Source organism: Aedes albopictus, chromosome 2 (genome assembly GCF_035046485.1).
Source record: "Aedes albopictus strain Foshan chromosome 2, AalbF5, whole genome shotgun sequence".
NCBI classification, from domain to species: domain Eukaryota; kingdom Metazoa; phylum Arthropoda; class Insecta; order Diptera; family Culicidae; genus Aedes; species Aedes albopictus.
The window spans coordinates 361,326,504-361,339,408 of NC_085137.1; positions in this window are offsets into that span (position 1 = coordinate 361,326,504).

Consider the following 12,905-nt stretch of genomic DNA (forward strand, 5'->3'; position numbering starts at 1 on the left):
ACTTTAAAATTGCTTCAGAAAATTTCACAGAGGATTTCTTAAAAACAGTTTTTTAAGAATTCTTTCAGAAATTCTTAAAGATAATCCTAAAAGGGATTATTTAAGATAAACTTCTAGGGATTCATGAAAAACTCCACAGTGTTTTTTTAATTCTTCCAGGGTTTTTTTCAGAATCGTCTCCATTTCTATGGATTCCCTCCGAAATTACACTACGGATATTTTTTTGAAATCACTCCAGGAATTCCTTCAAAAAATCTTCCAAGGATTCTTTAATACATTTCTCCAGGGATTCCTTTAGATGTGCCTTACGTCAGAAATTTCTTCTAAAATTCGTTTGGAAAGTTTGTTATAGATTCCCTTCGAAACATTGCCTGGGATTACTTCAGAAATTCATCTAGAGTTTCCTTTAGGAAATCCTTCTGAAGAAACCGGAATTTTCTATTGAAGTTTTATATGTCTTCATAATTGAGATTTTCTCAGCTCTATGCTGGTTCATCTCTGCATTCAGAAATTCTTTTAAAGATTGTTCCAGAAATTATTTCAGCAGCGTTTTTTTCTGAAAATATTCCTTCAGAAATTCAAACATCCATTTTTTCACGAATTTCTCCAGAGATTTTGCTCGCGATGTTTTATTTCAAGGATTTCAAGGAATGTCTCCAGGATTTTTTTTAATTACTCCATCCAGAAAATCCAGCAAAAAACCCTCCAGAGATTCTAGCATTATTACTTTCAGTGATTCTAGCAGCAATTTCTCCACTGTTTATAGATTCAGGAGTTTCAGTAGTATTCCTCCATATATTTCCCCAAAAATTCCTCCAGCATTTCCACCAAGGACCTCTAGGATTTTTTCTACGGATTCAAAAATTTCTCCAGCAACAATTCCTAGGAAATTTTACAGCAGTTCCATTGGAAATTTCTCTAGAGATTTTCCAAATTCCTTAAGTATTTTATAAGAAAATCCTCCAAGTACTCCAAGTACTTGAAGGATATCTTCAGGAACTCTTCTAAAGCCTCACAACATTTTTTTTTTTCTTGAAGTTCCACCCAAAAAGTTTTCTTGGAGTTCCTCCAAGAATTTCTGCAAAAATTCCCTGTGATTCCTTCAAAAATACAATTAGAGTTTTTCACAGGAATAAGGCTGAAGATTTCTTTGAAAATTTTTATTGAAATTCCTACATAAATTCCTTCTGAAATTTCTCCAGAATTTCTTCAGATTTATCTTCAGGAACTCTTTCAGTATTTTAAGGTTTTCTTAAGAAATATAAGCAAGGAATTCCTTCAAAAGTTGTTCCATGGATTTTTTTTTTCTTCACAAAATTTCGCTACCTTTGAAACCATCCTGCGCAAATAACTCCAAAAGTTCCTCCATAAATTACTTGAGAAATTCCTTCAAGGATTCCAGCACAATATCCAACAAAAGTTCTTTTTGGAGATGCTCCTGCGGTTACGTCAGAAATATTTCCTGGAATTCCTACAAAGATCTTTCTAGAGATTTTTCAGCAGATCTACCTGAAATTGCACAACATATTACTGGAAGAGTTCTTAAAAAAAATCCTGAAAAATTATTGAAGAAAAGTAACTGAAAGAGTTCCTGGAGATACCTCAGGAGCAATGCTTCGAAGAATTTCTTGTACAATCTCTCAAGATATGATTGAAAAGCTTGCTGATTCTTTTTAAAACCATAATCCTGGAGGAATTCTTCATGGAATTACTGAGTAAATTTCTTGAGGGAAATATGTTTTATGGAATCTCCGAAGGAATAAGTACTAGGATGAACTGAAGAGCACTCTGCATAGGAATATATAGCATAGAGGAATTTCTACAAGAATCTCTAAGAGAATCTGCTAGAATTTCTAGATGTAATCTTAACCCTACAAGAAACTGTAAAGGAATGTTTGCCGGAATGGCATTTTTTAAGGAATACTAGCTGAATGACCCGCCATTGCTCGGGTTTATGCAAATGCGAAGTTCTTTATAGCCGAATGGGTGCCGGTATTCCGCAAGACCATGCCGAAGATGAAACGATTTCAGGTGATACAAAAGCCATATGAAAAACTGTCAAAAAGCTAGAATTCCGAAGCATACTTAGTATACTAAAATTTAAATCTACAGATACGTTTCTACGGCATAGTGTGCCATTGTGTTGGTCGCACAATATACACATTTATGGAATGAAAATCAAAAAAGCCATTCAATTAAAAACAGTAGCTGTGTTCAAAAGGAAAACACTATGGCATTTGCAAGATTTATTAGTTTCATAGCTTTCAATATAAATTATGATTCTTCATGTTTTGCTCTGTCAACAACCATTTTTCAACGGTACTTTGAGAAAGTTTTAAAGGTTCATAAAAATCTCAGGTTCCATAAAGAAATTTTATGAAAATAAAACATGCACGTTTCAGATAAGTTTTCGTTGGGTGCTCTGTGGCCTATCAAATTGCGGAGCCGTGGTTTCATATCTCAATCTGTAGAAATATATTTGCGTCACAACGTGTAAACGTTTGCTGACTTAAAAAAGGGAAAACACCTCTGTTCGCATTCTACCGGGCAAATGCTTGGATATGCTGTCCGCCTGGAAGTGAATCGACGAAAACACGGCGCATCCGACTTTCGGAACATCTGTTTGCAACAACCGAATGTTTTATGGTCCGCTCTCTTGATTTTCTAAATGGCGTTCGATATCGATTTTAGATTTTTCGATTGAAACCCATACTGCATGGTATCATGGACCACCATTTGGTCCACCATCTTGGATTTCAAAATGTCGTTAAATATCGATTTTCGACTTCTACTCATCAAGCCCGATCGATAGATACCCATATTGCATGATATTATAGCTCCTGGTCGCCATCTTGGATTAGGGTCCGCCATCTTAGATACGTAGTCCGCCATCTTGGATTTCACAATGGCGTCAGATATCTATTTTGATTTCTACTCGTCAAGCCCGATCAATAGATACCCATATTGCATGGTATCACAGCTCATGCACAATTCCATCTTGGAATGTGGTCCATCATCTTGGATTATATTCCGTCATACTGGATTCCAAAATGGCGTCGGATATAGATTTTTTACTTCTAGCCCGATCAATAGATACCCATATTGCATGGTATCATAGCTCAATACACTATTCAATTTCCACCATCTTGGATAATGGCTCGCCATTTTTTATTATAGTCCGCAATCGCGGATTCCAAAATGGCGTCGGGTATTGATTTTTTTACTTCTGCTCATCAAACCCCATATTGCAAGGTTGCATAGCTCAATCCACCATTCCATGGTCGCCATCTTGGATTATAGTCCGCTATATTGGATTCCAAAATGGGGTCGGATATTGATTCTGGACTTCTACTCATCAAGCCTAATCGACAGATACCCATATTGCATGGTATCATAGCTCAAACCATAATTCCATGACCGCCATCTTGGATTATGGTCCGCCATCTTGGATTATGGTCCACCATCTTGGATTATAGTCCGCCATTTTGGATTCCAACATGGCGTCGGGTATGGATTGTTTACTTCTATAATATAGATAGATTTGGATGAACACCTAGAACAATTCCAAAGGAAGCCCGTAGAGAAACTCCAAAAAGAATTTCGTGAGAAAATTTTAGAAGAATTCCATGAGAAATTCGTAAAAAAAATACTGGAGGAAATTTTAGCATAATCCTTGAAAGTTTTCCTTCAGAAATTTCTAAAAGATAATATGTACTAATTACCAGTGCTGAAAATGTCATTTCGACATATCTAAATTCAACGACATCCAGCTTATTTTAGAGAAGCTCAACCTGAGAATATGGTTTATCAAAAACTTGTGCGGCTAGCTCAGCTCTACAAAAAATTCACGGAAAAACCGATCTTTTTCGAAATTTAAGATAAATGTCACGGACACGGAAAAATGCCAATGATATTCATTCTTCCTTCAAATCCTTCCGGATTACCACCTTTAAAATCATTTCCAGTTTCTTGAAGTTTTACCTTGAAATTTTCTGGCTTACTCCAGTTTTTCAAAGTATATCAAGAGGCTTTTACGTATTTGCTTCCAACAGCAAACAGATTCTTCCAAGATTTTTCCAGATTTCAGATTTTTCGAACACTTTCACGGGGTCTTTGCAAAAGTATGTACTCTCCGGGCTTTCTACCAGTGTTTCTCACTGGATTCCTTCCAAAGATCTTGTATTCCTTGTACATGTGGATTTTCTTGCGGGATTCCGCACGTAGTTTCTCCCGGGATTTCTTAGTGCATTCCTCCAGGGATTCTCTAAAAAGTTTTTTTTAGGAATTCCTCCAAAAAAAATTTCAAGAGATCTTTTGGAAGTTCCTCCAGGGGTGGGATCATAAACTTCTCTTTGGATTTAAAGAAACCTTTCTTCGTGTATTCTTTCAGAAACTATCAGGAGCTCCTTTAGAAATCACTTCAGGATATACATATTTCTAGGCATTTCTCCAGGAATATTCCAAGAAATTCTTCTTAAAATTACTGCACAGCATTCTGCAGTTTTCCAGAAATTGCTTTAGAGATTCCATAAAACATTTTTTTTAAAGAAATTTGTTTTGGTGATTTTTTTTAATAATTCTACCATTTCATTTAAATTTGCTCTGAAAACTTCTCAAGATTTTTATCCACTAATACCTTTCAGACATTGTGCAAGAAATTCTTTCAAGAATTCCTCCACAAGTTTTTCCAGGGTTTTTTCCAAATCATCCTCTAGGAAAACATTCAAAAATATGTTAGGAGATTTTTTTTCAAGAATTCCCCTAGTATATTTGTCTGCATTTTTTGCACGGATTCCCGTTGATTTTTTTTTTCAGAAACATCTTCAACATTTTATTTAGAAATACTTCAAGGATATCCTTTGGAAATTATTGCAATGATTTTCTCAGAAGCTTCTTCAGAATTTTTTTTTCCTAAATTTCTTTTAAAGTGTCTCATACTTCTTTTCTAAAAATTGCTCTAAATCCATCTTAACCCATATCCGCCCAGCGTCCTATAAATAGGACAGTCCTTTGGATGTGAATATCTCCAGAATTATGCAAAATTTTAGAATACTTTCTTTAGAGAAGATGTTCTCCACACCCATACCTTGCTCATAGTGGACAATATAGTATGTGACTGATGCACTAGGTGGCGTAAACGATGAGGCAAAGAATGCATATTGCCACGACCTGTGAGCATCATTTCCAATGCGAAAAAAAAAGTTATTTCCCTGGAATCTTGACAATGGTTAATAATTTACAGTTCATTTCTTCGGCAGAGTTGTTAATCACACATTCCTTACACTGAAAAGCGGCTTGCAGTAATGACAAGCATCAAAATGTTTTTTTAATTTACCATGGGAAAACATGATCATCGACCCACCAACGCTTCTCGTGTGCGTTTTGTTTCCTCTCATTTCAACTGGTTCGATAGCCGAGTGGTAGCGTGCGAGCTTGGTGATGTCAAGGTTCTTGGTTCGAATCCGGTTGCCAACAGGAACTTTTTTTAATTGAAAATCGAGTCCATAGTAAAATTGAAAACATAATTCTGTTAAATTGAAACGAAACTCAGTCTGCACAAATTTAGTGGCGTTGTGTATTTAAATTGACCCTCAGAATAGTAATTTTCACCGCAAGCCGCCGTTCAGTGTAGGATGTGGAGGTGGAAGCAATGATATTTAAATTCAAGATGGCGGCTAAGGTTCCAAGATGGCGGTTAAAACTCCAGAATATATGCTTTTTAACGACAATGCTACTTCGGATACTATGCAATATGGATATCTATCGATCGGGCTTCACAAGTAGAACTCAAAAATGAATATCCGACGCCATTTTGAAATCAAAGATGGCGGACCATATCCAATATGGCGGCCATGAAATGGCAGTTTGATCTATAATACCATGCAATATGGGTATCTATCGATCGGGCTTGATGAGTAGAAGTCAAAAATCGATGTTTTACGCCAATTTGAAATCCAAGATGGCGGACCATATCCAAGATGGCGGCCACGGAATGGTAGTTTGAGCTATGATACCATGCAATATGGGGTCATTCAAATATGACGTCCATCGTTTAGGGGGGAGGGGGGGTCTGAGAAAGTGTGACACTCCGTGTATAAGGTGTACGAAAAAGCGTGACAGAGGGGGGAGGGGGGCCTAAAAATCCTGAAAATGATGGACGTCATATTTGAATCGGCCCTATGAGTATCGATCGATCGGGCATGGTGAGTAGAAGTAAAAAATCAATATTTTACACCAATTTGAAATCCAAGATGGCGGACCGTATCCAAGATGGCGCCCATGGAATGGTAGTTAGAGCTATGATACCATGCAATATGGGTATCTATCGATCGGACCTGATGAGTAGAAGTAAAAATCGATATTTTACGCCATTTTGAAGTTCAAGATGGCGGACCATATCCAAGATGGCGGCCACGGAATGGTAGTTTGAGCTATGAGACTATGTAATATGGGTATCTTATCGATCGGGCTTCATGAATAGAACTCAAAAATAAATATCCGACGCCATTTTGAAACTCAAGATGGCGGCTCATATCTAAGATGGCGGCCACGGAATGGTAGTTTGAGCTATAATACCATGCAATATGCGTATCTAAAGAGTAGATGTTAGGGTAGCGGGTAGGATAAAAGGTGAAGCAGACTGTCGGGTAGAGGGTTTGGGTGAATGATAGAGTAGAGTAAGTGGAGTAGAAGGTTAGGGCAGAGGATAGGATAGATGGTAGGGAGAAGGGTAGAATAGAGAGTAGGTTTGAGGGTAGGAAAAATGTTAGGGTAGAGAGTAGGGTAGACGGTACGATTAAGCACAATATAGACTAGAGGGTACGGTATAGTATAGGTTATAGTAGAGGACAGTTTAGAGGGTAGGGCAGATGGAAGGGTTGAAGGTTTGATAGAGCGTAGGATAGAGGGTTGGAATAGAGGACAAAGAAGACAGTAAGGTAGAGGCAAGAGAATAGGGTGAAGAATTGAGATGAGATTAGATGAGCTGAGGTTCTTTTTTGAGATACCTTCAGGAATTCTTTCCAGGATTTCTTCAGGCATTCCTTTCGAGAATCTTCTCAGGTTTATTCCCGAGATTCCTTCAGATATTGCTTCCGAGATTGCTGTATGCATTGCTCCGGAGTTCTCTTCAGGTATTTTTGCAGGCGTTGTTTTGGAAAATCCTGAAAGGATTCTGTTAGTTATTCCTTAAGGGATCCCTCCCGAAAAAAAAAATGAAAAAATATATGTTTCTTCCGAGATTGTTTTCAGGTAACCCTAGATCATAGAAACATCTTCTATGGTTCTTGTAGGAATGCCTGCTCAGCTTCTGGGCGGCATTCCTGTCATGATCTCTCTACGGAATACGTCAGGTATTCTTTACGGGATGCCTTCAGAGATTTCTGCCAGAATTGCTTTAGAAAATCCTGAAAGGATTCTTTTAGAAATTTTATCCAGCATTCTTTCACAGATTTCTTCTGGAATTACTTCACAGATTCATTTTAGTATACTTTCGACAGAAGTCGAAACATATTCAGAGAATCCTAATAGAATTCTTTCTATGAACCGGGATCGTCGCTCGGGATTTATACAGCAATTCCTCCCGGGATTTCTTCTGTGCTTATTTCAGGGATTCCTACCAAGCTTTCAGTTGAGATTCCCTCAGAACTCTACCAGATATGACTCTCAGAATTCCTTCTGTATATCCTCCCGGGATTCACATAATGAACCTGGGCGTGTTAGTTAGTTACTTTATTAGAAATAATTATCTGTGTATAATCTAACTTCTAAAGTATTTTAACGTTTGCTTATGCCACACACAGTGAGCTCTTTTTTTGATATGTTAAAAAAATTGAGAAATGTTGAACACTGCAGTCGAAACTATATGAAATTACAAGAACCATGCATTGCATACTTTTAGGCGTTTATCGGGTTATATTTCTGCCCCAATTTATAAGTCCTTTTTCTATTCTTTTTGAGTGGTTATCATCTATTTATTTATTTATCATCTCTCTCCCTTGTTTAGAGCTGCATTGTATCTATACGGATCAGAATATAACGATAGCGTAGAAGTTGTGCTGAAGTAGAACTCAAGAAAATTATCAGATATTGAGGACCTACTACAATGAAGAATTTTTTGGAACTACACCATAGACTTCCATTTTTTTCATCAAATCATGCTTATTTCATTAGAACTTGATCTTTGATAACAAATTTATTTGAAGATTTACATTGTGAGACACCTTGCGCGTTAACGGGTTAAGGAGTTCCTCCGAGCATTCTCAAGGAATTCCTCCAGGAACTTGTAATTAATGGTTAAAAGAAAAACAGATAATATTTGTACAATTCATTATTTGCAAATCGTGCTTAACTATCTACTAGCAATGTATTTTCATTGTAACATATTAAAAGGCAATGGCCTTAAGTTGTGCAATCAATAGTAGTAAATAAAAAAAAACTACTCCAACGGTTGTTTCTAAAAATTGCTTCAACGAAATTTTTCATCAGGATTTTTCAAACATTCCTTTGGAAATTCGTTCAGGCTTCTATTGAAGAGTTATTTCAGTATTTTCTAAGTAATTTTATTAAACACTTCTGTAAAAATCTGAGGAGAAATATCTGAAAGAATTCCTAGAAGAATTTTTAAAGGAATCCCAGGAGATATTCCTGAAGGTATCACAGGAAGAATTCTAAAAAGAAACCTTCTAGACATTTCTTCTGTAGCTCCTTGCGAAATTTTTCAAACGATTCCTAGAGGAAACCATTAGAAGAATTTCCAATCGCTAAAATTCTCTGAAAATTTCTCTGAATTAAAAAAAAAAGAAAAAAATCTTAGGTTTGCTCACATTTTTGAAGCAATTTTTAAACTACTGAAGGAGTTTTAGTGATATTTCTAAAGGAATTCCTGAATAAGTTTAGAATGGAATGTATGGAGGAATTTTTGAAAGAATCATTTAAAGAATTGTGAAATTAATTGTCTATCTAATTCCTTCAGAAATCCCTGGAAATATTCTCAAACGATTCCCGGAAAATATGTACAAGACTCCCAGGGAATTCCTGTAGGAATTCAATAAAGAGTTGATAAAGAAATTTCGGAAAACTCTACCTCAGAAACCCTTCGGGGAATACCTATAAAGATTTATCAATAAATATTTAGAAAAAAAATCCTAGAGAAATCTTTTACCAAAAATCATGGAGGATTTTCTGAAAGAATTGCTGGAGGAATTCGTGAACGTATTTTTAAGGAATCTGTGAAAGAATATCTGGAGAAACTCTTGTACTTTTGTAAGATTCCTAGATAAATCTCAGAAAGTGTGATTATGATACCCATACAAAAATTTCAGAGGAGGTTCCATACAAAAAGTGTGTCATAGGAAGGAGGGGTTCAAAATTGTTTTTTTTTTGCGTGGAACCAATGGAGCTATTTTAGGAGGTTTGTACAAATTATGGAGCTTAAGGCATCAAAAAAAAAATCTCAAGGAATGTTCGGAATTTTTTTTAAGAAATCTCTGGATGAATTTTTGAAAGAATTCTGAACTCTTGTTTTTCTAAAAACAAAACGATATTAGAATGTCTGGAATCCATGGTTGGTTTTCTAAGACGATGCCCACCAATGCGTGAGTAAACCCAAAATGGCAACCGCCTTCATAACGAACGAACCCCACCAACCGTTGCCAAATCGGTTTTAAAATGACAACCTACCTTCCCGGTGAACAGTGGATTCATATATTTAGCAACCAGACCCAACCGTTGCTATTGCGGTTGATATCATTTTCTTTGTGATTTCAATCTGAATAACAAACAATAACAAGACAGCTTTCTACATGTAAAATATAAAAAAGTGATTATCTTTGATAATTTTTGAAACTGCTGTTCTCTCATGCATTTAGGATTGCGTTTGTCAGAAATGGACATATATTGAAGATGAAGCCGGGCGAGGTTTGATGTGTCGAAACGAGCCGAAGAACGGCGATTTTTTTACCTGAATATACGAAAACTTCCTTGAAATGTCCACTGGGGACGTGCAAAGGCTTCGGCAATCCGCAAGCCTCGAGTGGAATAAAAAATAGGTGTCATTCAATTAACAAAATCGTCAGCTAATTTACTGACTGCATGGCTCCAATCAACACTCATCCGCAAAATAGTGATTCAGCAATTCCTTCAGGGATTTCTCCAGGAATTCCTTGGCGAATTGCTTCAGGGGTTCCTTGAGGTTCCTTGAGATTCTTCCAGCTATTTCTTTAAGATATCTTTTAGGAGTTCATTCTTGGATTACAATAGAAATGAGAATCCTCCAGGAGTTCCCTCAGAAATTTCCTAGTCATTTCACCAGGAAAGCTTCATCCGTCCGTTTAGATCCGTCCGTCAGAAGTTCTTTCTGGGGTTCCTCCTGAAAATCATTCAAGAATTTTTCTAGAAATTTCGTCAGGAATTCCATCGGAGCATCCTCGTTAATTTTTTGTTTTGAAAAATCCTCGAGGAGTTCCTTGGAAGAATCCTCCAGGAATTTCCTCAGGGATTCTTCTAGGAATCTAAAAAAACTCCTGTAATTCCCTCAGGGATTCCTCCAGGAATATCCTTGGAGATTTATCCAGGAATTTCTTCCGGGATTCCCCTTAGCATTCCTACCGGGATTCCCCGGAAATTCTTTCTAGGATTCCTCCGAGAATTCCTTCCGAGATTCTCCGGGAATTCCTTCCGAGATTCCCCGGGAATTCCATCCGAGATTCCTCGGGAATTCCTTCCGAGATTCCCCGGGAATTCCTTCCGAGATTCCCCGGGAATTCCTTCCGAGATTCCCCGGGAATTCCTTCCGAGATTCCCCGGGAATTCCTTCCGAGATTCCCCGGGAATTCCTTCCGAGATTCCCCGGGAATTCCTTCCGAGATTCCCCGGGAATTCCTTCCGAGATTCCCCGGGAATTCCTTCCGAGATTCCCCGGGAATTCCTTCCGAGATTCCCCGGGAATTCCTTCCGAGATTCCCCGGGAATTCCTTCCGAGATTCCCCGGGAATTCCTTCCGAGATTCCCCGGGAATTCCTTCCGAGATTCCCCGGGAATTCCTTCCGAGATTCCCCGGGAATTCCTTCCGAGATTCCCCGGGAATTCCTTCCGAGATTCCCCGGGAATTCCTTCCGAGATTCCCCGGGAATTCCTTCCGAGATTCCCCGGGAATTCCTTCCGAGATTCCCCGGGAATTCCTTCCGAGATTCCCCGGGAATTCCTTCCGAGATTCCCTGGGAATTCCTTCCGAGATTTCCCGGGAATTCCTTCCGAGATTCCCCGGGAATTCCTTCTGGAATTTCTCGAAAATTTCTTCCGGGATTGCCCTGGGAATTCCTTCTGGGATTTCTCCAGAAGTTCTTTCAGGGATTCATCAATGAGTTCATCAAGGATTTCTCCAGGATTCCCTTCAAGAAATTCTATCATGGATTCTTCCAGGCGTTTCTTCAGGAATTTCTTCAAGGATCTCTCCAGGAATTCCAATCAGTAATTCCTCAAAGAATTCCTTCAGGGTTCACTCTAGGAATTTCTCCAAGGATTTAAAAGTTTTAACGAAACACTTGAAGAATTAATTATTAACATTCTAAAATCTTCGTAGAATCGAATGTGATAATATGAGGAACAAAAATGATTTTGTCATTTATTTGCTTCTCTGTATTTTGTTTACGATATGAAGCACTACTACCAAGGAGATGAGGTAGTATTTTACCAACGATGATATGAACGCACGGTGCGAAAACGGGTGGGTATCAGAAATAAAACCAATTTGCACACCTCTACTACTCACCGACTTACAACGAACTGGTGGGGATAGTCTTAGAAGTCTCATTAAAAATTTCTGCAGCAACTCTTTTGAGAAATTGTTAAGCAACTCCTTTGGAAATTTCTTTAGTCAATTCTCGTAAATGCTTCAGCAATGGCTTTGCGGAATTCTTCAGATTTTTATTGCTATGGAAATTTCATCAGAAATTTCGTCTGCAACTTTTTGCCTTTTTTGACAAATCGTTTGAAAAATCCATTGCTAAATCCTTTGGGAACACACTCTTCTGGAAACTTCTTTGCCATTTCCTACGGGAATTGATTGGTTTATTTATTTGGCATTTACTTTGGAAATTAATCTGGTGATTATTTTTGTTTTTCTTTTGAAGAATGTTTTCGAAAACTGTTTCGGCGATTCCTTCGGAATTTGATTCGGTAATTCTTTTGTAAATTTCTTGGAATTGATTTGGGAAATTATGTTTGAAAATATCTACAGCATTACTTTTCGAAATTCTTTATGCAATTACTTTGAAATTTTATTAGGGAACTCCTACGGGATAAGTATTGCTGGAAGTTCATTGATAGTTTCACCGGCCGTCCCTTTGCTGATATATCTGACAATTATCTTTGCAATTCTTTCAATAGTTCCTTTAGAAATTCATTGGACAGGTACTTTGAAAATTCCTTAGACAATTTGTGTGTACATTTAAGTGGCAATTTTTTTGAAAACTTCTTTGGTAATTCCTCAGAAAATTCTTTTGGAAATTCCTTTGGAAATTTATTTTGATGCTTCCTTACGGAACTCCGTCGGTTATCATGTTTAAAGTTACATGAGATATACTCTTGTGAATTTCAAAAAAAAATCCGAGAATTTACAACGAAGAAAATCTCAAAGGAAATACCTAAAGCATTTCCATAAAAATAAGGTGATAACCAGAGAAGATCACAAACAATTTCCTAAAAATTCACGAGGCAATTTCTAAAAATGTGTTGCGATATTTCAATAGAATTTCTTGGAGGAACTTCTGTGAGAATTCTTGAAAGAATTCTTATATGTGCTTATTTGAATTCCTAAAGATGCAGTTGCTGAATCCTTGAATGGCATCCTCTGAAAGAATTCCTAAAGAATTTCTTGGAGGAACTAGTATTAGAATCTTCGAAAA